The sequence below is a fragment of the Bombus terrestris genome, chromosome 18 (assembly GCF_910591885.1).
Source record: "Bombus terrestris chromosome 18, iyBomTerr1.2, whole genome shotgun sequence".
NCBI classification, from domain to species: domain Eukaryota; kingdom Metazoa; phylum Arthropoda; class Insecta; order Hymenoptera; family Apidae; genus Bombus; species Bombus terrestris.
The window spans coordinates 5,121,803-5,148,572 of NC_063286.1; the positions used below are offsets into that span (position 1 = coordinate 5,121,803).

General features: G+C 35.6%; 2 long non-coding RNA genes across 5 annotated transcripts; both read right to left on the reverse strand.

Moving 5' to 3' along the window:
* Positions 1-635: 635 nt before the first annotated feature.
* On the reverse strand, positions 636-2,765 carry LOC125386883. 3 transcript variants are annotated; one of them, XR_007227423.1, is made up of 3 exons: positions 1,702-2,746; positions 753-1,064; positions 636-662 (listed from the first exon to the last, which is right to left on the reverse strand). It is a non-coding gene; the product is annotated as an uncharacterized LOC125386883 (long non-coding RNA). The 3 variants fall into 3 exon arrangements; XR_007227422.1 differs by having other exon boundaries at positions 765-1,064; positions 1,702-2,745; XR_007227421.1 differs by having other exon boundaries at positions 636-1,064; positions 1,702-2,765.
* An 18,137-nt stretch (positions 2,766-20,902) lies between these two features.
* LOC105666981 lies at positions 20,903-25,569 on the reverse strand. 2 transcript variants are annotated; one of them, XR_007227417.1, is made up of 5 exons: positions 24,043-25,569; positions 23,094-23,405; positions 22,827-23,003; positions 22,670-22,741; positions 20,903-22,567 (listed from the first exon to the last, which is right to left on the reverse strand). It is a non-coding gene; the product is annotated as an uncharacterized LOC105666981 (long non-coding RNA). The 2 variants fall into 2 exon arrangements; XR_007227416.1 differs by having other exon boundaries at positions 23,106-23,405; positions 24,043-25,568.
* Positions 25,570-26,770: the final 1,201 nt, after the last annotated feature.

The following is a 26,770-nucleotide window of genomic DNA, read 5'->3' on the forward strand; positions in this document are numbered from 1 at the left end:
ATAAAATTCTAATATTTATTTATTCCTACGAATTATTCAATGCTCAGTATTGCTATCATTCAACTAATTCTACTTCGATGCTATCAAGAATATAATTCTATAATTATAGTAACAAAAACTTATATGCATGTAGTATCGTGGACAAAGGGACTAAGATATCGGTCGAACCATTAACAATGTCGCGGAAGTCGAGGCGTCGTCGGGTCCATCAATGTGTCGTCGGTCCTTCAAGCGAATAGTTTCGTAGAAAAGGCCTACGTATCCTGGCCACTTGCCTTCGCAGAACACATGCGAGGTGGGGATAAGAAAGGACAAAGGGTTGCTAGCTCAGGGGGTATTAGTTAGTTGGGAAATCGGACAGTGTGAGTTGAGAAGTCAGAGAGAGCGAGTGCAGAAGCCGGAGAGTGAGTAGAGGAGCCGGAGAGTGTGAGTGGAGGAGCCGGAGTGTGAATCGAGAAGTTGAGAGCCGAGTATGATAATACGACGTACGACAGTATTGTAATCAGTTTGCTGTATGGAATATTACTTGTTAAACCAAAACATCATTACTTGTCCTTCCTCTAAAGACTCAACTCCTCTAAAGACTCCTTGTCAGTGAAAGACATTACTTGTCTTTCCTCTAAAGACTCCTCAAAAGAAACTCAACATGATTTTCTTCGGATCTGTATTATGATTAAATTTTATTATTCAGTGCTCTAAAATGTTCCGTAAACGCTTCAAAATAATCAGTAAATATTATGAAATCAACTTACAACAATTATTACCTAATTTCTGTAATCTCACGAACATCCATTTATTACTAGCAGTTACTACCAACATTGCCTTCTGCGAAACAGTTGCAAAAGTACCCTCAATTGGAAACTAACAGACGTATCCTTGGGATAATTTCCGACTTTCTTATCTTTTTAACTTCATCCATTTCCGTAGTAATTTCGGTGGTTTCCGATTTTTCTGCTGCCCTACTGCCACCCTCTTGGTTCCTTACATTGGCCGTGATTAACGCTATTCGGAGTGCGTTGGAAAGGGCTCCAGGTATTTCCATACATCCCATTCTTGAATTCTCTCTAAAAAAGAAAGAAAAACGAACTTTAAGACCAAATTTCTTTTAGTGTCCTTCTTACAATTAATTGAAATGTTCTGTATAGCATGTTTTCATTTTTTAAAAATATGTTGAAATCACGGACTATGATGTTTGTTACCCAAATTTACAAATTTATAATATAAACGTTAGCATCTTACAATTATTTTAAACTGTTTTCATCAGAAATAATCGTTATAATTACACAAACTTCTTTGGTTAAAAATTCCGTCACCGATAATGATTATCAATAACTAAAAATAGTTCATTACAGTTATGGTTATGGATAAACAAAAACAATATTTATCGTTAAGAATAGTTATCGATAACCGTAGAAATGTCCACTGATAATGATTATTTGTAATCAGAACACTCGAAAATTAATATTTTTGAATCACTTAATTTTTTCAAAACATCTGTTACAATTTAGTAGGTTTCTTTATTGCCAAGGAGAGGTAACTTTTTTTTCAAATAACTTCTCTCGTTAGAATTTTGGGAATATTTGCTATTTTTGGCCACTGGTTGAAACATTCGAAATTCTCCATATTTTTTACCTTTTAAACTTTATTTACTCTAATTGTTTTTAAGATGCCAATTTATAATGTTCTATTACTCGTAAGTACCTTTAAATATCGATAGGACGTTTTATTGTAATACCACGTACATATGTTGAAACCACTAATTTCTTAACAATTTTTGTGTATAAATTGTACGTATATTTAAAAATATTAGTTAAATCTGTGTTGAGAATATTGGATCTTAATAGCCGAAATAATAGTATAGGAACACTAAATATACACTTTGAATTTATATTAGAATAGTTATATATTTATTCGATAAACGATTCCAAAGATATTCATCGATACACATTTGCACGCGTCTCAGCACTTTCTCCCATAACAGATTGTTAACTGGACAGTTTACATTCCTTTGTTTTCGAGACGCCGCGCACACACATACTTCCTCACACTGATATTCGCACACAAGTCCAATCTAGTCTAGCACATAAAATTATACATATCTCAATAATATGATTTCAAGTCATTGCTAGATAGAAATGTCTTATTTCGCTCCTTTTATAAAATTAAAATGTTCTATCTGAAGCATTTAATTCGTTAATACATTTTTATCTATTTATTTATTTTTTTTTCATTATCTAGTGCTATCATCTATGTATTATTTACCTGTATGCTTAGTTATAATTCTAGGTAGGTGTAGGCTGTTACGAAAAGCTGACTAAATTAAATCGAATAAAGAAAATTAAGAATCACAGGAAGAAAATGTAAAACCTCAGTCTTTTCAGTTTCGAACTGCATCTAGAAGTTTCAGATGGTAGCGTCTCCTGTATGTCTCAGACTCATTTGCATATACTGAAACAATGAAGAAACACGCTTCTGTTTTCCAATAAGGGTCATTCCACATCGAATCTATCATTTTTTGACGTCGAAGATAGGAATTTTTTCAGTGAAATATCATATAATTTACACGAATTTCTCATTTTCCTGAAAATGGAATTCAGAAACGGTTTTTGTATTGGAGTTGCTCCTTTTGAGCTTTAATCTGTATGGTTTGATATATTTAAATAAAATTTTGTTTGCATTAAAAGATCAGTATTTTGTGATGTTGGAAATTATAAAGACACGTCTGTCTTTCAATTTTGAAAATTTTACTTCTAACTGATTTTCGAATATTGAATCCGCCTTAAACGTATGTAAGTACATGTCTGACAATCGTCTACTTCAATAGCAAACTGCAGACGTAAATATATTGCAATCAATTTCGATCATGTTTAAGAAATGTGGACAAAATCTTTTGTTTCTTTTCAAGCGAATGAAACTCTATTAGAATATATTGAGAGTAAATGTGTTCTGTATTTCTGTGCGGTGTGCAAAGTTTAAAAGGATATATTAATTCTTTCTTGTTGTTTATACAATTGATATTCAAAGTAACACGTTTGGATATTGATTAAAAATTCATTTTTGATTGAAAATAATCTCACCAAACGCTTGGAATGCCCATTTATATTTAACTTACTTTACTGGTCTTTTTTTGTTCTGAGGTGCTTTGCAATCTGAGCACGCTTTTCCTGGAAAGAGTGCTAGACAAGGCTCTATTGTCTAAGGATGGAATTTCCTTAGCCGTACTGCCGCGTGTTACGCGGTTGCGTCTGAAATCCCTAGTCTGAGTCTTAAACCCGAATTCTATGGGTAACATTGTTTGCCTGCCTGCACCACTCACATAGCAACACCAACTGATATACGCGTCCGACGCTTGTGTTGATACACATAGCACACACGACTGTACTAATATCATTGACAGCAATGCTGCTATTTTTCGACAAACGAGTTTTAAGTGTTGCGTCGGGTGTTTAGATACTACGTGACCTTGTAAAGATTTCGATAAACAACTGTATAATGTGTACCTTTTTTAGCGTTTATTCACAAAACATTTTTAATATAATAATAACTATATAATAATATAATATAATGATAATAATAACATAATCGTATGATATTGACTGAAATGCAACAGGTTAATAAAATATTAGTATCTCCTTTCATACCACAAAAAAAAATTTTTTTTTTTTCTTTTCCGTGGAGGAAATCTTCATAGACACCTTTACGACCCATGTAATGTGTAGTGGGCAGAAGGTAGTGCCGGATTCTTACCGGCTAAAACCTCCACGGGCGGGGCGGTAGACCAGTGCGCGAGTTATCTTCGGACCCCCTGGGTGCTTAACATAAAGCACCCTTACCAGGGCGAAACTCCCAGAAGATACACACCCACAACAGACGGCAAAGGCGGGGCTGACCAAGGGATCAGGCAAGGGCCTGTTGCATATAACTTTCACCCGAAAGTTGACTTGTATCAAATTTGTACTATATTCAATCTTAATTGCCGAGGACTCAAACTCGCGACACGTCGTCTTCAGTACTGGGCTTTAACGAGCGTAGCTGCCTACCCCGCCGAGCTTCTAGCTGATTGGAAAGTATTTGAATCTTAAGGTGGCAATGTATATCATAGGAAGTATTCTAATTAGCCTTATCTTATATAATATATTATCTTATGTAATAAGAATTTTCTTCTTTGTCGAAATTGAAAGATTAAAATATAGCACCTGTTCATTTCTTAAAAATTAATTTACATACAAAATGTTACTCACACATACATGCCTGTATTTATCATATTTCTTAATTATTTTACTGTTACGATATATTGCATTCCAATTTTTGTATTAGACATCTTTAAATTAATTGTAAACTGCTATTACTGAAATATTCATTACCGTTCTGCAAACATATTTCATCGTAAAACGAATAAAGCACGACTTGATCTTGTCTAATTTTTTTTCTCTCTTTCTTTCTACGAATTTTATTTTTCATCCAACTGGCGTCTACTGATTGTCAATTGCGATTCTACACGGTCGCATTCTAATCTCTACTCTTTCGTTCCCTTCAGGTATCTACATACCTTTTTCACAGCGGTCAAATGTATTGCTTTTGAGTTCTGATTATATTGTGACAGTTTACTTGCCGTGTACAAAATATCTCGATCCGATAGCTATATATTGGGTTGGCAACTAAGTCATTGCGGATTTTGTCATTAGCTGGTATTGACAAAATCCGCAATCACTTAGTTGCCAATCCAGTAAATCTACTGCCACTAATCTCAGTAGTCTCGGTAATTTTTTGTATTTGGTCTTATTCGGTGTCAGGACCGGCACACTTCAAACTCGACTGGCTGATGACTTTTCTCCTTCTCTTCTTCTTTCTTTCCTCATTTTTTTGTAATTCTGGCAACCCTGTTTCTATTTCTAACAGCATGTGGTCCGACTCTGTTCTTTTTCCTACTTTCATGTCGATTATTTCTTCTGTCGCCTCCTGATTGCCAATCACATAATCTATTACCGAGTTTTCTCTCTCCCCAATATATGTTCACTCCTCTCCATCATATCTCTTCCATTGATTATCATCCAGCCTCTCTCTTCCAAGTACTTTGGCAGAGTTCTTCCTTCCATGTTTATTGTCTTGTCTTTTGATCGCAGGTTTTTTCTTTCCCTAGATCCTCGTTTATCGGCCCTCCCTCTTCTCCCGTTCTTGCATTCCAGTCTCCGCCGATGATCATCACGTCCTCTTCTCTTCCGTCTACTCTTTCCTCTATTTCTTTCCATGTCCCTTTTGTGTCTTGATTATAAACTACCATTACCCTATACGTCTTATTATTGTATACTATATTTCTTTCCACTATATTATCATTTATTTCTTTGTATTCTATTTCTCTCAGTTCCTTATTTATACCCGTTATTATTCCCTCCTTTGCTCTTCCTTTTTTACTTACTTTCATTGCTGCCCTGCATTTCCAGTCGTATTCTTTGAATAGTCTATATTTTAGTTTTTCACTCCTGCTCGGACAGCCGAGGAGGACGGACGTGTCTAGACGGTCGTCCTCTCCAGGTATAAGTGAATAGTGAAAAAGTGCTCCAAAGTAATAGTGCTGCAAAGTGATAGTGAGGAGGAAATAAAATAACAATGCAGATACCAACTATAAACATAGCAACAAAAGGTGAAACATATTATATAAAAACCAAACAAATTAACATGGAGACAGAAGAAACAAAAGAGCATCGGGGACAGGAAGATAGCAATTCAGAACATGAAAGATACTACCAGGATGAAAGCTGGAAGCCAGCGAAGGCTAGCAAAAAACGTAAAACAACCACAGACACAAGTGCCATAGGAAACTCAGTCACAGAAAAGCAGCGATGGCTGCAAGAATTACCACTAAGTAACTCCTTCAACCCACTAACTGAAGAAATAGACGCTGACCCCGTAAGTAAAACCATTATCCAAACAAACCATATTACAAAACCACCACCAATCTTTGTCGAGGCCCAAATAATAGACCCGCTCATTGATCTACTAAATAATCTAGAAGAGAAAAACAATTACACAATAAAGCAAACAAAATTGGATCAAGTAAACATTCAAACAAACACACTAGAATCATTTAGGAAAGTTATAAAAGCATTAAAAGAAAAAAATGCTATCTACCACACTTATCAGCTTAAAACGGAAAGGAGCTATAAAATTGTCATAAGAGGATTGCATCCTAAAACCAACGTACATAAACTAAGCGATGAGTTAGCTAAAATTGGACATCAAACAAGAACAATAAACAATATAACAAGATTCGACACTAAGCAACCACTACCACTATTCTTAATAGAACTTGAACCCAGAATCAATAACAAGGAAATATATGATATCAAACAAATACTAAACACAATAGTAACAGTCGAACCACCACGACACAAAAAAGATATACCTCAATGCATGCGGTGTCAACAATACGGACACACTAAAAACTACTGCAACAGAAGCCCAGCCTGCGTCAAGTGCGCAAAAAATCACTTAACTGCACACTGCCCATATTCAGGAAAAATAGAAAAAGTTAAATGCTCCAACTGTAACGGTAACCACCCAGCCAGCTATAAAGGCTGTGAAGTAAGAAAACAACTACAACGAAAACTGTTCCCGCCCCTACGAAGCAGGACAAGCACTAACACACAAGCCCATCATGACAGCACAAAACCTGAAATATTACCAAATACAGAGCAAGCAATAAATACCAAACCTATCAGCACCAACACCATTGGTGGTCTAAGCTATGCTCAAGTAACCAGCCAACCAACACACACACATAACCAATACCACAGCAATAGTAACAACGACACTGCAGAAATCAAAGAACTGCTCAAACAATCCATAAAGAACACCGAAATGCTAACCAGAATGATAAGCGAACAAAATGCAGTACTCAAACAGCAAACCCAACAAATCACAGTCATGCTACAACTAATTACAAACGTGCTAAGCAAAAAATAAAAACGGACACTCTAAAAATAGCAGCCTGGAACTCAAACGGCCTACAACAACGGGCCCTCGAAACTAAAACATTCATATACAATAATAATATAGACATACTACTTGTCTCAGAAACACACTTCACTACAAAAAGCTATTTGAAAATACCATACTACACCATATATGATACCAAACACCCCTCAGGAAAAGCTCACGGAGGGACAGCAGTGATAGTCAGAAACGATATCAAACATTATCTTCACAGCCAAGTTAATAAAGAATATTTACAAGCAACCACTGCTACAGTTCAAACTAGCAGCAACTACTTCCAGTTGTCAGCAGTATACGTGCCTCCGCGACACAAAATAACAACACAAATGTGGGAAGAATACTTCCAGGACCTAGGGGACAAGTACATCGCAGCGGGAGACTACAACTCAAAGCACACGCTCTGGGGATCAAGAAACATTACACCTCGAGGTAGAACACTGGAAAAATACATTAGAAATAATAACCTCAATATATTATCCACAGGAACACCGACACATTGGCCGACTGACCTGAACAAAAAACCAGATCTTCTGGACTTTGCAGTTACAAGGGGACTAAACACAAATAAACTAAAAATAACACCCAACCTCGAGCTCAGCTCCGATCATACACCCATAATAATTGAATACAGAAACAAACCAATTCACTATAGCAAACCAGAAACACTATGCAATAAAACCACCAATTGGCAAACTTTCAAAGAAATAATAGAAAGCAAAATAAACTGCAACATCCCGTTAAAAACTCCTGAACACATAGAACAGGCAGTAGCAACATTGACAGCAACTATTCAGGAAGCAGCAAGGACAACCACTACTCCCGAACCAACCAGCAGACAAACAATAACAATCCCGCAAGAAATACTCGACAAAATCAAAGAAAAAAGAAAAGCAAAAGCAAAATGGCAAAAATACAGAACCCGAGAAAACAAAAAACACTTAAACAAACTCGCAAAGGAAATAAAAAACAAAATAAAGGAGCACAACGATAACGAATTCTCAAAGTTCATAGGGACACTCTCCACACACGAGAACACCAACTATTCACTATGGAAAGCCACGAAAAAAATAAGGAAGCCAATAATACCCGTCCCGGCAATCAGAAAAGCAGATAACACATGGGCAAGAAGCAACGAAGAACAAGCTGAAGAATTCTCCAACCACCTCTACAACACATTCACACCACACATTACCAACAACAGCAACCTCAAAAGTCATACGGAGGAGGATCCACAAACCACTGCTACCACAGCCGACGAGGAATACACCATACCTAAAACATCGGCACAAGAAATTAGAAACATAATTGATAAAACAAAAAACAACAAAGCGCCAGGAATCGACCTAATTAATGGTAAAATCTTAAAAAACCTTCCGCCAAAAGCAATAAGACTAATAACAGTAATATTCAACGCAATTCTAAGAATTCAATACTTCCCCAAACCATGGAAATTAGCACAGATCAAAATGTTACATAAACCAGGCAAAGACCCGCACCAAACTGCATCTTACAGACCAATATCACTGCTTCCAGTATTTTCCAAAATACTGGAAAAGATAATATACGACCGCATAAAATCAATAATAGAGACAAAAAAACTAATACCGGATCACCAATTTGGTTTCAGAAACAAACACTCCACGATAGAGCAAATGCACAGGCTTATAAACGAAATAATAGTAGCACTAGAAAACAAGGAATACTGCACAGCCCTCTTCATAGACATAGAGAAAGCATTCGATAAAATTAACCATGAAAGTCTACTACAAACAATTAGGAAACAATTCCCGGAGCAAATACACCACTTAATAAAATCCTACCTAAGCTGCAGAACCTTCGTAATAAAAATCAAGGACACACATTCTCAAGTTAAAGACATCAAGGCCGGGGTACCACAAGGAAGCGTCCTAGGCCCAATACTATACACATTATACACGGCGAACATACCAACAACTACCAACAACACAGTATTGACATTCGCGGACGACACAGCTATACTAGTCAGGCATACTAACCCAGAAACGGCAGTCAAAATACTACAAGAACACATCGTAAAAATAGAAAATTGGCTACAAGAAAAACAAATAAAAGCAAACCCCAATAAATGCAACCATATTACATTCACGCTACGGAAAAAGACACCACCAAACATCCTATTGAACGGCACGCATATAACGCAAACAAAGCATGTCAAATACCTAGGACTCCACTTAGATCAAAAACTCACCTGGAAACTACACATCAAATCAATAGTAGAAAAAATACAGAAAACAAGAAGACAAATGCATTGGCTAACAGGCCGAAAATCCAAACTAAGCACAGAAAACAAGTTAAAAATATATAAAACGATCATAAAACCAATCTGGACGTACGGAATACCACTATGGGGGACGGCAGCAATGAGCCATATAAACAAAATAGAGGTAATACAGGCTAAAATCCTCAGGACAATAGTAAACGGACCTTGGTACGTCAGAAACGAAGATATACGAAGGGACCTGGGAATGCCAACGGTCAAGGAAGAAATCAACAGATACTCCGAGAAATACAAATGAAGAATAGCAACACACATAAACCGGCTAGCTTCGGAAACATACAAAATCACAAATATGGACAGAAGACTAAAAAGGAAGCACCCAGCAGACCTTATAAAGGACATAACCTAAGAAACACGAGGATGGTACCCCGCTGGGGGTAGCCACCAACATGCTAATTTAACCGTTAAAAAATTCCACCAAATGTCCAAATTGGACAAATTGTGAATTTTAATAAATAAATAAAAAAAAAAAAAAAAAAATTTTAGTTTTTCGCAATTGTCTTCCTCTATCCATGTTTCCGTGAGTCCGATCACGTCGAATGACTTCAAATATTCCCACACCTCTTTGTCCTTAATTATTAACCCTGCTACATTCCAGAAGCACATTTTCATCCCCTTTGTAGTCCCCCCCTTTTCCCCTTTTTTCATTTTCCTTCCCCTCTCTTTCTTTCTTCTTCCAGCCTCTCCTCATTTTCGTTCCACCTGTACCATCTACTTTCTATTTGTAATTTCTTACATCCTATCCTGACATATTCGCCTTTTTCTCTTCTTACTCTGCCTATCCTTCTTATTTGTTGCTGTACCTCCCTTTCTTTTCTTGTCAGATCGTCATCTCTGTATAGCCCCTTTCCCAATTTGCTTTTCTCCTTCATTGCCCTTATTTTTTCCTCCAATGATTTTATCGTCGCCACTATTATTGTGTTTTTGTCCCCCACCCTTATCATATGTGTTCTTTCTACTTCTGCCTCTATTTTCATTTTTTCTTTTATGAACTCTTTTACTGTCTCTTCATTGCTTCCTTCGTTCCAGTCTGCTCCTTTGATTACTATGATTCTTCTTCTCTTCTCTTTCTCTCTGCCCTGTCCTTCTCCTCCTAGATTCTTCTGATTCTGCTCAATAGTTTTTCCCTTTCCCACTCTTCTTTCTGTCTGTCTGTCTGTCTCTCTCTCTCTCTCTCTCTTTCCCTTCTTTTCCCTTTCCATTCCATTTCCCTCTTCTTCTTTTCCACTTGCCTTCCGAATATACCTTTTATTTCCTTTATCATTTTCTCTATTTTTTCCATCATTACCACCATTCCTCTCCCCCTCTTTGGTGTCTCATTTTCTGACAAGCTGTATTTATCCAATGTATTTTTTTAAATCTACCTTATCTCCTGCTTTACCCTTGTTCCTTGGTCTTCGATGTTTGTCGCCATCTGTCGTTTCCCTACATTACTCTGTTTGAAGCGCTTGTAACATCCTAACCTCTTCTCTTCTAGTTTTTCTTATTTGTATCTCTCTCTCGTTCCTGTCTTCTTTTCGCTTTTCTTTCACTTTCTCCTTGTATGCTCACCCTTTATTTTCCCTTCTTCGTGTTACTTTGTGTTTCCTTCTCCTTTTTCCCTTCATATTTCACTTTTTCCACAGCGCTATCTGTCCGCGTGTTACCCTCCGAAACCGAAAATCCATCATTTGTAATGATTATTCGTAATTAGAACACTCAAAAATTAATATTTTTTAATCGCTTAATTTTTTCAAAACATCTTTTATAATTTAGTAGGTTTTTTTATTGCCAAGGAGAGTTAACTTTTTTTTTAAATAGCTTCTCTCGTAAGAATTTTGGGAATAAATATTATTTTTGACCACTGATTGAAATATTTGACGTTCTCCATATTTTTTACTTTTTAAACAAAGTCAGAAAGTTCTATGTTGCTTATAGGGATCTAGGAGCAGCCTAATTTATTTACTCTAATTGTTTTTTAGATATCTTTACCAATTTATAATGTTCTATTACAAAGTATCGTAAATTAAATAGTCCTACCTTTAAATGACGATCGGACATTTTATTCACGTTGAAACCACTAATTTCTTAACAAATTTTTCTAGCTTTCATTTCTCTTCATTATTTTCTCCTTACTACGTTTGTCTTTACGTGTAAATTGTACGTATATTTATAAATATTAATTAAATGTGTGTTGAGAATTTTGGATCTTAATAGCCGAAATATAAGTATAGGAACACTAATTTTACACTTTAAATTTATATTAGAATAGTTATATATTTATTCGATAAACGATTCCAAAGATATTCATCCATACACACTTGCACGCTTCTCAGCACTTTCTCCCATAACAGATTGTTAACTGGACAGTATACATTCCTTTGTTTTCGAGACGCCACGCCCACACATACTTCCACACACTGATATTCGCATACAAGTCCAACCTAGTCTAGCAAATAAAGTTATATATATCTCAATAATATGATTTCAAGTCATTTCTAGATAGAAATGTCTTATTTCGCTTCTTTTATAAAATTAAAATGTTCTATCTGAAGCATTTAATTCGTTAATACATTTTTATCTATTTATTTATTATTTTTTTTCATTATCTAGTGCTATCATCTATGTATTATGTATGCACCTGTATGCTCAGTTATAATTGTAGGTATATGCTGTTACGAAAAGGCGACCATATTAAATCGATTAAAGAAAAGTGCCTTACGCGGTTGCGTCTGTAATTCACAGTCTGAGTCTTAAATCCGAATTCGATAGATAACATTGATCGCCTGTCTACACCACTCACATAGTAATATACGCGTCCAGCGCTTGTGTTGATACACATAGCACACACGACTATGATAATATCATTGACAGCAATGCTGCTATTTTTCGACAAACGAGTTTTAAGTGTTGCGTCGGGTGTTTAGATACTACGTGACCTTGTAATGATTTCGATAAACAACTGTATAATGTGTACCTTTTTTAGCGTTTATTCACAAAATATTTTTAATATAATAATAACTATATAATAATATAATATAATAATAATAATAACATAATCGTGTGATATTGACTGAAATGCAACAGGGTAATAAAATATTAGTTTCTCCTCTCATGTCACAAAAAAAAAATTTTTTTTTTTTTTTTTTTTCGTGGAGGAAATCTTCATAGACACCTTAATACCCATGCAAAGTGGTGGAGCATAAGGTAGTGCCGGATTCTTACCGGCTAAAACCTCCACGGGCGGAGGATCAGTAGCCAGTGCGCGAGTTTCCTCGGGCCCCTGGGTGCCTAACATCATCAAGCACCCTTTACTAAGGTGCACTCCCAGAAGATACGTGCACCTACAACAATACTGCAAGAGCGGGGCTGTCACTTGCCTGTTGCATATTTTTCTTTTCAGAAAAATTGTATATTGGGCTTTTATCGTTATCCGTAATCCTCCTGAAGTACCGAGGATTCGAACTCGCCACACACACCACGCGTCGCTTTCAGTTCTGGGCTTTAACGAGCTTTTTTTTTTTTTTTTTTTATCTCTGTTTATTTGTTCCAGGTTATTTACATATTTTTTTTACATCATTTTTTTCCAGAATAAACGCTGAATTCTAATTGTAGGGTGGTACAGGCAAGAGTACCGATACGCGGCGGTACGACGTAGCCATGCATTATTACATTCTTTTCTCTCTTTTTTTTTTTTTTTTTTTAAGATTATTATTGCTAAGTAAAATAAAATTAAGCCGCTGTTGCGCTGTGCCTATGTACGATATTTTAATTTATGTCCTGAAAGCCTGGACGCAAAAACAGGACAGTTCGCTAGCCTATTAGGGAGGGGTTGGGAGGGGATGGACTGGGAGGAGCGGGGAGGGGTGTTCTGTGGGATTAGTATAATATTTGTTTATCTATTTACATATTTACATATTTACACTTTGATTCGGTGAGCGTTGCCGTTCTGTGGCTCTTTATCTTGTTGTTTTTGTTGAGGATTCCGTATCCACCAGTATTTTTTTGTGTTTTTTCTGTGTTTGTCTTCTGTATCCTTTTGGGGGAGGGCCATGTTGTATCTCCACCTAGTGTCTGCCGTGCGGCCATCTAGGTTTTCCTCGTATTGAATAGATTTCATTCCTATTTTCCTTTGCATATGATAAATTATGGGTATGTTGTTTTGGTCTTGGAGATAGTTTTTTTCGTCTAGGTATAGAAAGGCTTCGGGGGGGATGTAGCCTGTTAACAGAGTGTTTTTGAAGTATGCGTCGTTTGGGTATAAGCAGCCGAAGATTAGGCTGTTTTCTTTGATCTTCGCGGCTTGCGAGAAGTGATTTCTCGTTAGTTTTAGGATGTGACAGTCGATGCGGTGGATGTTGGCTAAGTCGTATATTTTTTTATTTTTTACGTATTTTCTGTATCCGCTGTGTTCTGATCTGTAAATGCTCAGGCAAGCTCTGATGCATTTTCTTTCAAATATGCGAATTTTTTCCATTATTGACGCAGGTATGTTGTACCATATTGGGCAGCCGTAGGTTATAATGGGTCTTATTAGCGATTGGTAGCACATGATTTTTACTTTGCTATCGAGAAGTCTGGAGTAAAACAGCCTTTTTGTATTCCAAAAGGCTTTGCTGGCTTTGGAGAGTTGGATTTCGATGTGTTGCTTATAATTTAGTTTTTCGTCTATGTTTATTCCTAGGTATTTTACGCAGTTTTTGTGTGGTATGAGGTTCTCTTCGTTTGCTTTTTCTTTTAGGCGGAATTTCCTGACTTGTTCCCTTTCTGCTGGGCCGATTTTGCTTGTTCTGGGTCTGAATAGTATGGTTTCGCATTTGCTTGCGTTAATTTTTAGTTTCCATGTATGATAGTAATCGCTGATTTTGATGAAGAGTTCTTGCAATTCCGTTCTTATCGTTTTGGTTTTGCGGCCTGTTACGTAGATGATTAGGTCATCCGCGAAGGCTATGGAGCGTTTGTGTGTGGATGTGTTGAGGTTAAAGAGGTTTAGTAAGTCGTTATTGTAGATGCTGAAGAGTAGCGGGGAATTTACTGTTCCTTGTTGCAGGCCGTTCTCTATGGAGAATTCTTTGCTTGAAGTGTGCGAGCCGTCGGTCATTATGAAAGTTTTGTTTGTTACCATGTCCCATACTATTTTGATTAGGTATTCGGGGAAATTCTTTTTGATCATTTTATAAATGAGCCCTGGGATCCAGACGGTGTCGAAGGCTTTTTCGATGTCTATTAGGCAGGCGGCTACTCGCTGGTTTGCGTTAAGTGCCCAGCAGATATCAGACGTAAGTTTGTTTATTGCGTGGATTGTGGAGTGTTTGTGGCGGAAGCCGAATTGGTTTTCCGGGATTATCTTATTTTTTGAGCAGAAGGCTGCTAGGGGGTTGTTTATGATCATTTCGTATACTTTGCTTATGTTGGGGAGGAGGCTTATGGGTCGTAGGTTTGCAGGTGATGAGCCGTCTTTATTTTTTTTTGTAATGGCTATGAGTTTGGCTTTTTTCCATTTTTTGGGGAAGTACGTGTTGTTTAGTGCATTATTAAACAGTACTGTGTAGTACCATTTTATTTTGTTTGGTAGGCGTTTGAGCGAGATGTTTGGGATGCCATCGAAGCCGGCGGATTTTTTGTTGTTTAGCGTGGAGAAGATTGTGCTTAGTTGATTGAAGTTTGTGAAGTAGTTTATTTCTGGGTCGGGCTGTTTGGGGTCGTCCGATGTGTTTTCGTTTGAGAATGTGCAGACTGTTTTGTTTAGCGCTATGTCTTGTTTTATTTTATTTTTTAGTATGTTTGTTTCGGCGATGATAATTCTGTTTAATTGTTCTCGGCCCATGTGTTCGTTTTGTGTGTGAGTTTTGGCGAAGTGGGTGCCGATAATGTCTAGTTTTTCCGTTGTTTTTGATATTATGAAGTTGCCCTCTGCGTCTTTGTTGGTGTTGTGTATCTCGATGCCTGCTTCTTGGATGAGGGAGGCTTTTTCTGGAGGCAGTTTGAGGGGCGGGATGGAGTTTTGTTCCTTTGGTCTGAAGATTTGATTTATCTGCGGGAACATGCTAGCAGAGTCTTTTTTGGAGATATTTTTTATTTTGTTTGTCCAGTATTGATTTATAGAGTTTGCGAATTCTTGTTTTAGTTGTGATTTTATTTCGTGTAGCAGGTACTTTAGGAATTCTATGTCTTCTCTTTTGTCGTAAGAGTAGTTGTGTCTTAGGTGGTTTAATTTCGATAGTATGTAGCTTTTATCTCGTTGTAGTTTTTTTATTTTATAGTTTATATATGGCTCGCAGGAGTCTTTTTTTTTAAATGTCGGTACGGATTCTTGTAGGGCGATTTGTATATGTTTTTCTATTTCGTCTATGAACGAGTCGATTTGTCTGTCTGTTAGGTTGACATTGTTGTAGATTTTTAGGTCACAGTTCTGTTCGAGCAGGTTTTGGAACTTTTTCCAGTCTGTCTTTTTGTAGTTGTACCTGGGTGTTTCGGTCTGCGTTTCGAGTGTTAGGTAGTCGGATGTGTTTTTGCTTATCTGAAATACTATGGCGTTATGGTCGCTGTCGTAGTCTATGGTTTTGAGAGTGTTATTTGGTCGTAAGTTTTGGAATTTTATTCGGGCGTCTGCTAGGCATATGTCTAGGTAGGAGCGTCCTTTTGGGTAAGAGGGTAGCTCGGAGCCATAAAGGTTTGTTTTGTAGAAGATGCTTTTATTGTCTAGCCAGGTTCTGACGGAGTTTCCTCTCGTGTTGTTTATTTCGTTTTTCCAGCTGGTATGTTTGGCGTTAAGGTCACCGGCTATTATGTAGTAGTTTTCCTGTTTGTCGAGCTGTAAAAGTTGGAAGAGATTGTCGAATTCGTCGTTAAATTGTTTCTGGTTTCCGTAGGCTGCGTAGGCTGCAGAGATAAATAAGTTTTCCTTATTGTTTATTTTTATTTTTATGATCGTCGTCTCTAGGATTTTGAAGTTTGTTATTTTGTCGTTTTGTATTGTTTTGAACTTCAGGGGGTTTTTTATGAGGATTGCCGTTCCTCCTCCTTGGGTGGCGTTTGGTCTGTCATGTCTTATTATAGAGTAGTTTTTGTATTGCACCTTATGTCTATAGTTCAGTTTGGTTTCTGAGATAAGTACTATGTCGGGGGTTTCTTTCTTAATTAGAGTTAGTAGGCTGTATCTTTTTTGGTTTGAGATTAGAGAGTTGGCGTTTATTGATATGATTTTCAGATGTTTAACTTTTATCTGGTTTGTTTTCTGCTGTGATTGGTGGGCGGGTGTGTTTTGGCTAATCTTCGTCTATATTTTCGATGATGTTGAAGATGGAATCGATTCTTTCTTCATGCGTATTTAGTGCTTTTTTGATTTCGTTTAGTTGGGTTTGTTGGTCGTTTAGTGCTTTTAAGATGCTTTTTTTGAAGTCTTCAATGACATTTATTATGCTTATTTGGGGTGCGTCTATTGTTGGGTTTGGGTTTTGTTTGGCTTGTGCCGCTAAGTTTGTTACTAGCGGGCTTGTCTCGTTTATACTTGTTTTTTGTTTTACTATATCCGCGAACTTTAGCTCGGGGACGTACTTACGGCTTATTTTGGCGATTCTTTCGGTTTTTGATGTTTTTGCTTTGGTGATTTTTTCATTAATCTTTTTCCGGAGTTCGACGAGTTTTGGACATCCTTTGTAAGATGCAGGATGTCCGTAGTTTTTGCAGTTTACGCAGTAGATTTTTTCTTTGCTGACTACTGCTTCTTTTTTTATTTTGCACTCACCTGGCCCGTGCGGTTCAGTGCATTTTACACAGCGATAATTTAGGTTACAGTTTTGTGCAGTGTGGCCTATTCGCTGGCATTTGTAGCACTGCGTGATATCGTTGTTTTTTTTTATTTTTTCCCATGCTATTTTTAGATGGTTGAGTCTGTTTATTTTTAATAGGTTCCCGATATTGCTATCGGGGGAGACTTGAATTATATAGATTGGGAGCAATGTGTTGTTCTCCCTTGATTTTCTTGTTGTGAATCGGGTCACTTTGGTGAAGTTGACTTCTTCGATATTCAGGGCTTTCAGATCTTCTAGTATTTCCGCTTCTGTGTAGCTGTTACCTAGACCTTTTAGTAGATACGTATGGGGTTTTTGAGATTTTGGAGTGTATGTGAAGTAGGCCGTGTTGGCTGCAGTCAGTATTTTTTTTGCATTTGTGTAGTCATTTATGTTTTGGAGGTAAAGCACATGCTTACCTGAGTGGATTCTTTTGATGTGGAAATTCTTGATTTTGAGTGAAGTTTCCATGAGTGCTATTGTATCTTTTGGGTCTTGTAATGTTATTTTGATGGGGGGTGGCCTGGCCCCTTTTGCCGATGTGGGGGGGTCTGCCTGTTCTTCAGCGGGGTGGCTGGGTGGCAGGCCTTTATAATTTTGGTTTTTCAGTAATGTTGAATGTTGTGGTGTTGTTGTTTTTTTTGGCGGAGCGGCGGGGGAGGTACTTGTCCGGGCGGCATTGTTTTTGTTCGTGGTTATCGGTGATGTGACCAGGGGTGTGGGCTGTCTGGTTGCTTTTTTCCTTAGTAGGTCGTTTTTTTTTTTTAATGTTTCGATGATAGTTTCCTGCGACTGCGGTGCGCAGGGGTCTTGAGCTTGGAGGGCTTCAAATCTATTTTTTATTGGGATTGCCATTGGTTGGGGGCTTCTTTTTTGTTTCATGTTTTCGTTTTTTTCGTGACACTCTTCTTGAGAATCGCTTTCTTTTTCTTTTAAATTTTCTTGTCTGATTTCTTTTTTGTTCCTGCTTATCAGGTTTGGAGGCGGATTGAGTTTCCGCGTCTTTTGTGCAGCGGGTTTTATGCTGCTATCTTTAATTATCTGTTGCTTTTCTATCTTCCTTTTGACCCCCTTTTTTGTCGGACTTATGGCGGATTCCGCCTCCTTGGTTTCAGTCTCATTCCTTTCCTCTTCTATTTTTGTATTGTTTGTAGTGTGGGTGATGTTATCACTATTTTTTCACTGCTTAGCACTCTTTTTGCTTTTTTTTTTTCACCGCTCTCTCACTGTATACTGTACACTGAATAGCTTGCTGCGCTCACTGTTTGGGCCTACGCCTGGTAGACCCTTAGGGCCGAGAGGTCCGGCCTGCTCGGAGGATCACGGTCAACTGGGCTTTAACGAGCGTAGCTGGCTACACCGCCGAGGTTATAGCTGATTGGGAAGTACTTGAATCTTAATGTGGCAATGTATATCATAGGAAGTATTTTAATTAGCCTCTTGATGTATTATACATTATTATGCATTATATGTTATCATTATAATTAACTATATATAATTAATCGCTAATATACAAAATGCGATAAACAGAATAGAAAATTTGTTAATTCTATTTATTTATTTGAAGTTTTATTGTATTCTATTTACTGTATATGTGTGCACTGTTTTTATAGTAGAAATTATTATGTTTATCTTTATTGATTTTTCCCTTATGCTTGGAAAAAAATTAGATATAGTCTTTAAAAAATTTCCTATATCTTTTCTTTTCAAATCGTTTCTTGGTTTCTTGTGAACATTCTCTTAATCACAGTAGTAAGGGGACTTATACATTTTCTACTTTCTTCTTTTTATAATAAATTTGTCTACATTGAAACAAAACAGATATTATTTATAGCTAAATCTTTTGCTTCTAGAAAACATTTTAATGAAGATGATCTTTAATTAAATTTTTAATTAAATAGGAAATGAAAAGCTGATCGATATTTGCAACTTCATATTATACTAATCATTTATTTTATTATTTAAATTTCGCATTTTATCAATTGAGCAAAGCATTTTTTAATTTCTCTCATTTTTACGTTCATGGAGTTGGTGCTCTGCTGTTTTCTTAAAAAGTTTCTCGAAAACTTCGGCTGTAGTTTCTTTCAACATTGCTACTTTAAAAACATTATGTAAGATATGAATAAGACAAAATTGATAAATGATCCAAACTAATTATTAAAGTAATGTAATTATCGTGGAAAACTCTCGAGGAAATTCTAATGAGCCATATGCTCTTGACCCTTTAGGTCATTGAGCTATTAACAAGTTGAATGCCACGAGGGTCACCGGTGACCGGCGCATCAAGATTAGTAGAAACACATAATTTGAACAAATGTAAATAGTTATCAATTTTTTATTATTACTATCGTTATTACAATAATGTGATGAAATTAATGCAGTATACAACATTTACAAATAGTTTTATTTATGCCTGAAATATACATGTATTATGTGTGCCCCCTCCCCCAATCAGTGGCTGTTGAAAGTGTTTTACTTTTATCGTGTTTTACTTTAATGAACAATGACCCTAAGGGACGTTTCGTCTTGCAAGATGTCTGATAGCAATTAAGGGCCTTGACAGTAAAGTAAAAAATGCTAAATATTGTGACTGTTCTTTAGGATTGTCGCGGGTCCGAATAAGTATGATGAAGGGATGAATGATGGTTTATGGCAGAACCCCAGACTTAATAACATAGGACAATTATTTAACAAGGCGAACGAACAATATGAGATAATTGATAATCGTAAAAATAAGTGAATCGAGTGACTTTGATGATTATCCATCGTAACATATCTCTTGTAGATAACATTTCAATAAAAACTTCATCGTGGTGCCACGGCCAAAGCTTGTAAAACTAGCGTTGTATTCGACGTGTTAAGAAAGTGTACGTGACCGTCTTGAGTCAACAGTTGTAAAACACGTGTACGTCGTAGTAATACCGAAAACTCTGGTATAAAACGGAAGTGTTGATGGAGAGAAGGGTCAATGATCAGTAGTCAATAGTCGTAGTTAGGATTATAACTTAACTGTGACTAGTGGCAGTTGCGAGTAGTCGCTCAGAAGTTGTGGGCTGTTGTAAGTTGTAAATTGAGCTGTGAACTATCAATTTAGTATCACATTACTACATTAAGTTCTAATTAAATAGTTATAATTCTCTATTTTAATCGCAATAAATAAATCTATGTAACAAACAAAGATCACTATAATTCTGATTTCTATAGTAATAATTAAATTATTATCTATTTAGATTGGAAATGACTTGCCTTTTATACATAAAGTAAAATTTACTTATATTTATTAAATTAATTAAATTTACTTATAAAATTAGTACATTCGAAGCAACAAGAAATTTGTTTAAATGTTCAATCTGTCGACGAAACGTATTTGTTTACAGTCTTTACTCGTAACTATCTCGTTGATATGAGACCGTTTCACGGAAACTATTCGTTCAGCTTCCTAAAGATCTAATGGGGCGAAGAATAAACACGTGATATAATATATAATGTCCTAAACTTTTAAGTTTACGTAAAAATGATCGTAAAAATAAACTGCAAGTTTTCCGCCTGTATGAAGTTAGCATCTAGTTTTTTAAATGTCATATTTTTTAAAGCTGTTCCAAATTATTCTACGTTTATTCTACATTGTTCCAAACAAATAATGATTTATCTAAAAAGGTTTCAGAAATAATCCCAAAAAAGCGAATGTCTTCATAGTGAATATTTTGATTTTATATAGAATAGTATTACAGTAAAAAGTTCTTCTTTGCAACACATACATCACTAGAACAACCCAGAACAAAAATTTGAAGACTGAACACGGTCCAACAAGCGACATCGATGCAAGAGCAAAAGCAGCTTTACATGCGTGTCCAGTTTTCATATTTTTGCTCTGGGTTGTTCTAGTATTGTAGATAAAGAAGTAGTAAGAAAAGAGGATTCTTTTATTATACGGTATTATTGTCAAAACGAATAGGAATGTCCTTAATTTAAGGAATTTGTAATCTGAATAAATAAGTTAGCTAAAAGGATTTTTGTTGTATACTTTTAATTATCGGGCAATGAATGATTATATTTAACACTAGAACTACCACACCAGTGAAATTGACTGCTTTTCAATTTTATTTTGAAATTCCCTATTTATGCTATATCTTTTTTTCTGCAATGATATAATGACTTTCACAACGATAACTAAAAGAATAATATAATTTATTTCATTTTGTTTTTTATGTGTTCAAACTGAATATAATTTCGTATGAAGGCTATATATACAAATACCAGTGAAAGTGACTGGTTCTAAAATTTTATAAATGTGTCAATCCTCGTTTAGGGGTTCCAGACGGATTAATATACCAAAAATGTATTACATAACATGTAATTGCTTCTGTAAGAAAGTAATAAATTAATAAATATTAAAATATTCTATTATTGTGTATCTTTTAAAGACCAGTCACTTTTCCTGGTTTTGGCAGAAATAGCTTCGTGTTAACTATCGGTAGTTCTAGTGTTAATCGGCGAACGAACGTATCCTTAATGAATGTTTTCACAGACAACGCCAGATATAAAGATTTTATATTTCTAGATAAAATTCTAATATTTATTTATTCCTACGAATTATCCAATGCTCACTATTGCTATCATTCAACTAAATCTACTTCGATGCTATCAAGAATATAATTCTATAATTATAGTAACAAAAACTTATATGCATTATTTTACATATCAGGTAATTTGAGGAGGCAGATTTTTTATTGTTGTTGCAAGTTGCTCTACATTAGTCCAAGATTGTTCCAAACAAATAATGATTTATCACGAAAAAAAGTGATTTCTTACTAGGCCCATTTTTTTGAAAATCGAGCACTTGAAGGTTGTTTTAGATTGTTGTAGTTCTTGTAAACATTGTTCCAAGTTATAATTCGAATATTACGTTTAGTTTCGGATTTAATCGATGAAATTTGTCCAGTGCATGCAATTGAACGCATGCATATCTAGATACGTTGCTAGTTTCAAACAACCACAAGTTTTAGCTTCGTCAGCTCAATTTTCAGCCGTATTACTGTCCAAATTTACAAAGCTACATTATATCATCTGCTAATATATATTCATGTTATACTATTTAGAGAAATTGTTCGAGCCTTGAATAATACATTATGGAAATGAATGATACGAATCATACGTTGTTGTTTTGTTAACAATAACAATGTTCTTGTTAATACTATTAGTAAGTAAATAATAAAGATTGAGATATATATCGTATTATTTTTCATTATGTAAATATAAAACTTATTTAAGAAATTACATATAAGAGGACACAGTTCACCGATTTTCATGATTTTGAGATGTGTCGAGGTCATCATTCTGGACAACTTTTTTATACATATTATCGCTACTTGGCTTTAGTTTCCGAGATATTCGCAAAAAGCTTTAATACAATTTATGTTATAATTACATTTCATTTTGGAGCAGATAGCCACATTTTTATGCAGTCCAACCTAAACTTAACCCACTGGAAAAAGAGATAATCATTTTTAATATTATGTAAATAAAAAAGAAAAATTAATTAGTCAGGCAAAATTGTTATACTTTACATAAAATATAAAGTTCAAACCTATTATCTTGGAAAATGAAGCTTCAAATGAAAAAATATTATCCTGCATTGTCTATTCCTTTTTCCATGTCACTGCAAGTACAAATGGCATTACCTACACATAGATCTCGATTCTTATCATCATGCTCTCTCTTGCAAAATATTCAGTGAAACTTACAAAATCTTTACAATCAACATCATCTAATTATATCCGTTTACCAATTGCATTATTAATTACACGATATTCTGTGCAATAAATTTATACTAGGTATCCTTCAGAAATTCATCACAATTTTCATCAGATCTACATATTTAGATACCATTTTTCAGAAACTCAACATGATTTTCTTCGGATCTGTATTATGATTAAATTTTATTATTCAGTGCTCTAAAATGTTCCGTAAACGCTTCAAAATAATCAGTAAATATTATGAAATCAACTTACAACAATTATTACCTAATTTCTGTAATCTCACGAACATCCATTTATTACTAGCAGTTACTACCAACATTGCCTTCTGCGAAACAGTTGCAAAAGTACCCTCAATTGGAAACTAACAGACGTATCCTTGGGATAATTTCCGACTTTCTTATCTTTTTAACTTCATCCATTTCCGTAGTAATTTCGGTGGTTTCCGATTTTTCTGCTGCCCTACTGCCACCCTCTTGGTTCCTTACATTGGCCGTGACTAACGCTATTCGGAGTGCGTTGGAAAGGGCTCCAGGTATTTCCATACATCCCATTCTTGAATTCTCTCTAAAAAAGAAAGAAAAACGAACTTTAAGACCAAATTTCTTTTAGTGTCCTTCTTACAATTAATTGAAATGTTCTGTATAGCATGTTTTCATTTTTTAAAAATATGTTGAAATCACGGACTATGATGTTTGTTACCCAAATTTACAAATTTATAATATAAACGTTAGCATCTTACAATTATTTTAAACTGTTTTCATCAGAAATAATCGTTATAATTACACAAACTTCTTTGGTTAAAAATTCCGTCACCGATAATGATTATCAATAACTAAAAATAGTTCATTACAGTTATGGTTATGGATAAACAAAAACAATATTTATCGTTAAGAATAGTTATCGATAACCGTAGAAATGTCCACTGATAATGATTATTTGTAATCAGAACACTCGAAAATTAATATTTTTGAATCACTTAATTTTTTCAAAACATCTGTTACAATTTAGTAGGTTTCTTTATTGCCAAGGAGAGGTAACTTTTTTTTCAAATAACTTCTCTCGTTAGAATTTTGGGAATATTTGCTATTTTTGGCCACTGGTTGAAACATTCGAAATTCTCCATATTTTTTACCTTTTAAACTTTATTTACTCTAATTGTTTTTAAGATGCCAATTTATAATGTTCTATTACTCGTAAGTACCTTTAAATATCGATAGGACGTTTTATTGTAATACCACGTACATATGTTGAAACCACTAATTTCTTAACAATTTTTGTGTATAAATTGTACGTATATTTAAAAATATTAGTTAAATCTGTGTTGAGAATATTGGATCTTAATAGCCGAAATAATAGTATAGGAACACTAAATATACACTTTGAATTTATATTAGAATAGTTATATATTTATTCGATAAACGATTCCAAAGATATTCATCGATACACATTTGCACGCGTCTCAGCACTTTCTCCCATAACAGATTGTTAACTGGACAGTTTACATTCCTTTGTTTTCGAGACGCCGCGCACACACATACTTCCTCACACTGATATTCGCACACAAGTCCAATCTAGTCTAGCACATAAAATTATACATATCTCAATAATATGATTTCAAGTCATTGCTAGATAGAAATGTCTTATTTCGCTCCTTTTATAAAATTAAAATGTTCTATCTGAAGCATTTAATTCGTTAATACATTTTTATCTATTTATTTATTTTTTTTTCATTATCTAGTGCTATCATCTATGTATTATTTACCTGTATGCTTAGTTATAATTCTAGGTAGGTGTAGGCTGTTACGAAAAGCTGACTAAATTAAATCGAATAAAGAAAATTAAGAATCACAGGAAGAAAATGTAAAACCTCAGTCTTTTCAGTTTCGAACTGCATCTAGAAGTTTCAGATGGTAGCGTCTCCTGTATGTCTCAGACTCATTTGCATATACTGAAACAATGAAGAAACACGCTTCTGTTTTCCAATAAGGGTCATTCCACATCGAATCTATCATTTTTTGACGTCGAAGATAGGAATTTTTTCAGTGAAATATCATATAATTTACACGAATTTCTCATTTTCCTGAAAATGGAATTCAGAAACGGTTTTTGTATTGGAGTTGCTCCTTTTGAGCTTTAATCTGTATGGTTTGATATATTTAAATAAAATTTTGTTTGCATTAAAAGATCAGTATTTTGTGATGTTGGAAATTATAAAGACACGTCTGTCTTTCAATTTTGAAAATTTTACTTCTAACTGATTTTCGAATATTGAATCCGCCTTAAACGTATGTAAGTACATGTCTGACAATCGTCTGCTTCAATAGCAAACTGCAGACGTAAATATATTGCAATCAATTTCGATCATGTTTAAGAAATGTGGACAAAATCTTTTGTTTCTTTTCAAGCGAATGAAACTCTATTAGAATATATTGAGAGTAAATGTGTTCTGTATTTCTGTGCGGTGTGCAAAGTTTAAAAGGATATATTAATTCTTTCTTGTTGTTTATACAATTGATATTCAAAGTAACACGTTTGGATATTGATTAAAAATTCATTTTTGATTGAAAATAATCTCACCAAACGCTTGGAATGCCCATTTATATTTAACTTACTTTACTGGTCTTTTTTTGTTCTGAGGTGCTTTGCAATCTGAGCACGCTTTTCCTGGAAAGAGTGCTAGACAAGGCTCTATTGTCTAAGGATGGAATTTCCTTAGCCGTACTTTTTTTTTTTTTTTATTTATTAGAATATTTACAATCAATTCTCGTTGAGACTTTTCAGTAACTTAATTTGGCGTGATACAATGACATGGATTATAATAACTTTATATTGTTGATTCTAGTAGGACTAAGGATTTAATCTAGTGGGTATTTTCTTTTTAGTCTGCGGATCTGGTCCGTCGTGTCCAGTAGTTGGGTGACTAGTGGGTTGTGGTGGTTGTTGACTCTTGTGTTATATCTGCTTCTGGACTTGTGTATTTCGTCTTTGACTGTAGGTATCTTGAGGTCTCGGTGTATTGTTTCGTTGGTAACATACCAGGGTGCATTTAATAGGGATCTTAGCGTTTTCGATTGGAAGCGTTGGAGTATTTCAATGTTGGAGTTACTTGCTGTTCCCCATAGTTGGATTCCGTAGGTCCAGACAGGTTTTATTACGGCCTTGTAGAGGGTTATTTTGTTCTGTATGTTTAGTTTGGAGCGTCGGCCCGTGAGCCAATAGAATTTTCTTAGTTTTTCCTTTAGTTGCTTTGTTTTTTCCGAGATATGTTTTTTCCAGGTTAGCCTCCTGTCCAGGGTCATGCCCAGGTATCTTACGGAGTCCTTGCTTGGGATTATTGTGTTGTTAATGGTGACCTGGGGACAGGTTTGTTTTCGGAGCGTGAAGGTTACATGGGAGGATTTTTTTTTCGTTTATTTTAAAACCCCCGCAGTTCGCTGTTGAGTGCCGAAGCGTGCAGACGTGTCTCTAGTGCCCAGTGAAGTTCGAAAGCAACACGTGTCACCCAACCGTCGAAAGTGAACACAACGTCCTTCTATCCTCCCAAGTGTTTCCTATCCGCCAGAGAGAAGAAAAGCCTACGCACCTAACCCCTACCCGAATCTTGCCTCATAGCCTCACGACTAGTTATTTTTATTGAAATAGCTAGCTCGATGATGGCCCAGCAATCACCACCGTGCTCGCCCACGCAAACCTACAACTACCCCGCACTACTCCCCCCGTGGCAGAAGTGCAGCAGATCCCCACGCGCCAACGACGCCAATAAGGCGAAAAAACGTAAAATTGAATCACCAAATACAAACTCAAACCAACAGCAAACAACACAAATCAACACCCACAACAGGTTCGCAATACTAGAATCCTCAAACGACGCCATAGAAATCGCAGGCCCGCCGCCAAACCAACAAGCACCGAGAAGCCCCCCTCCCCCA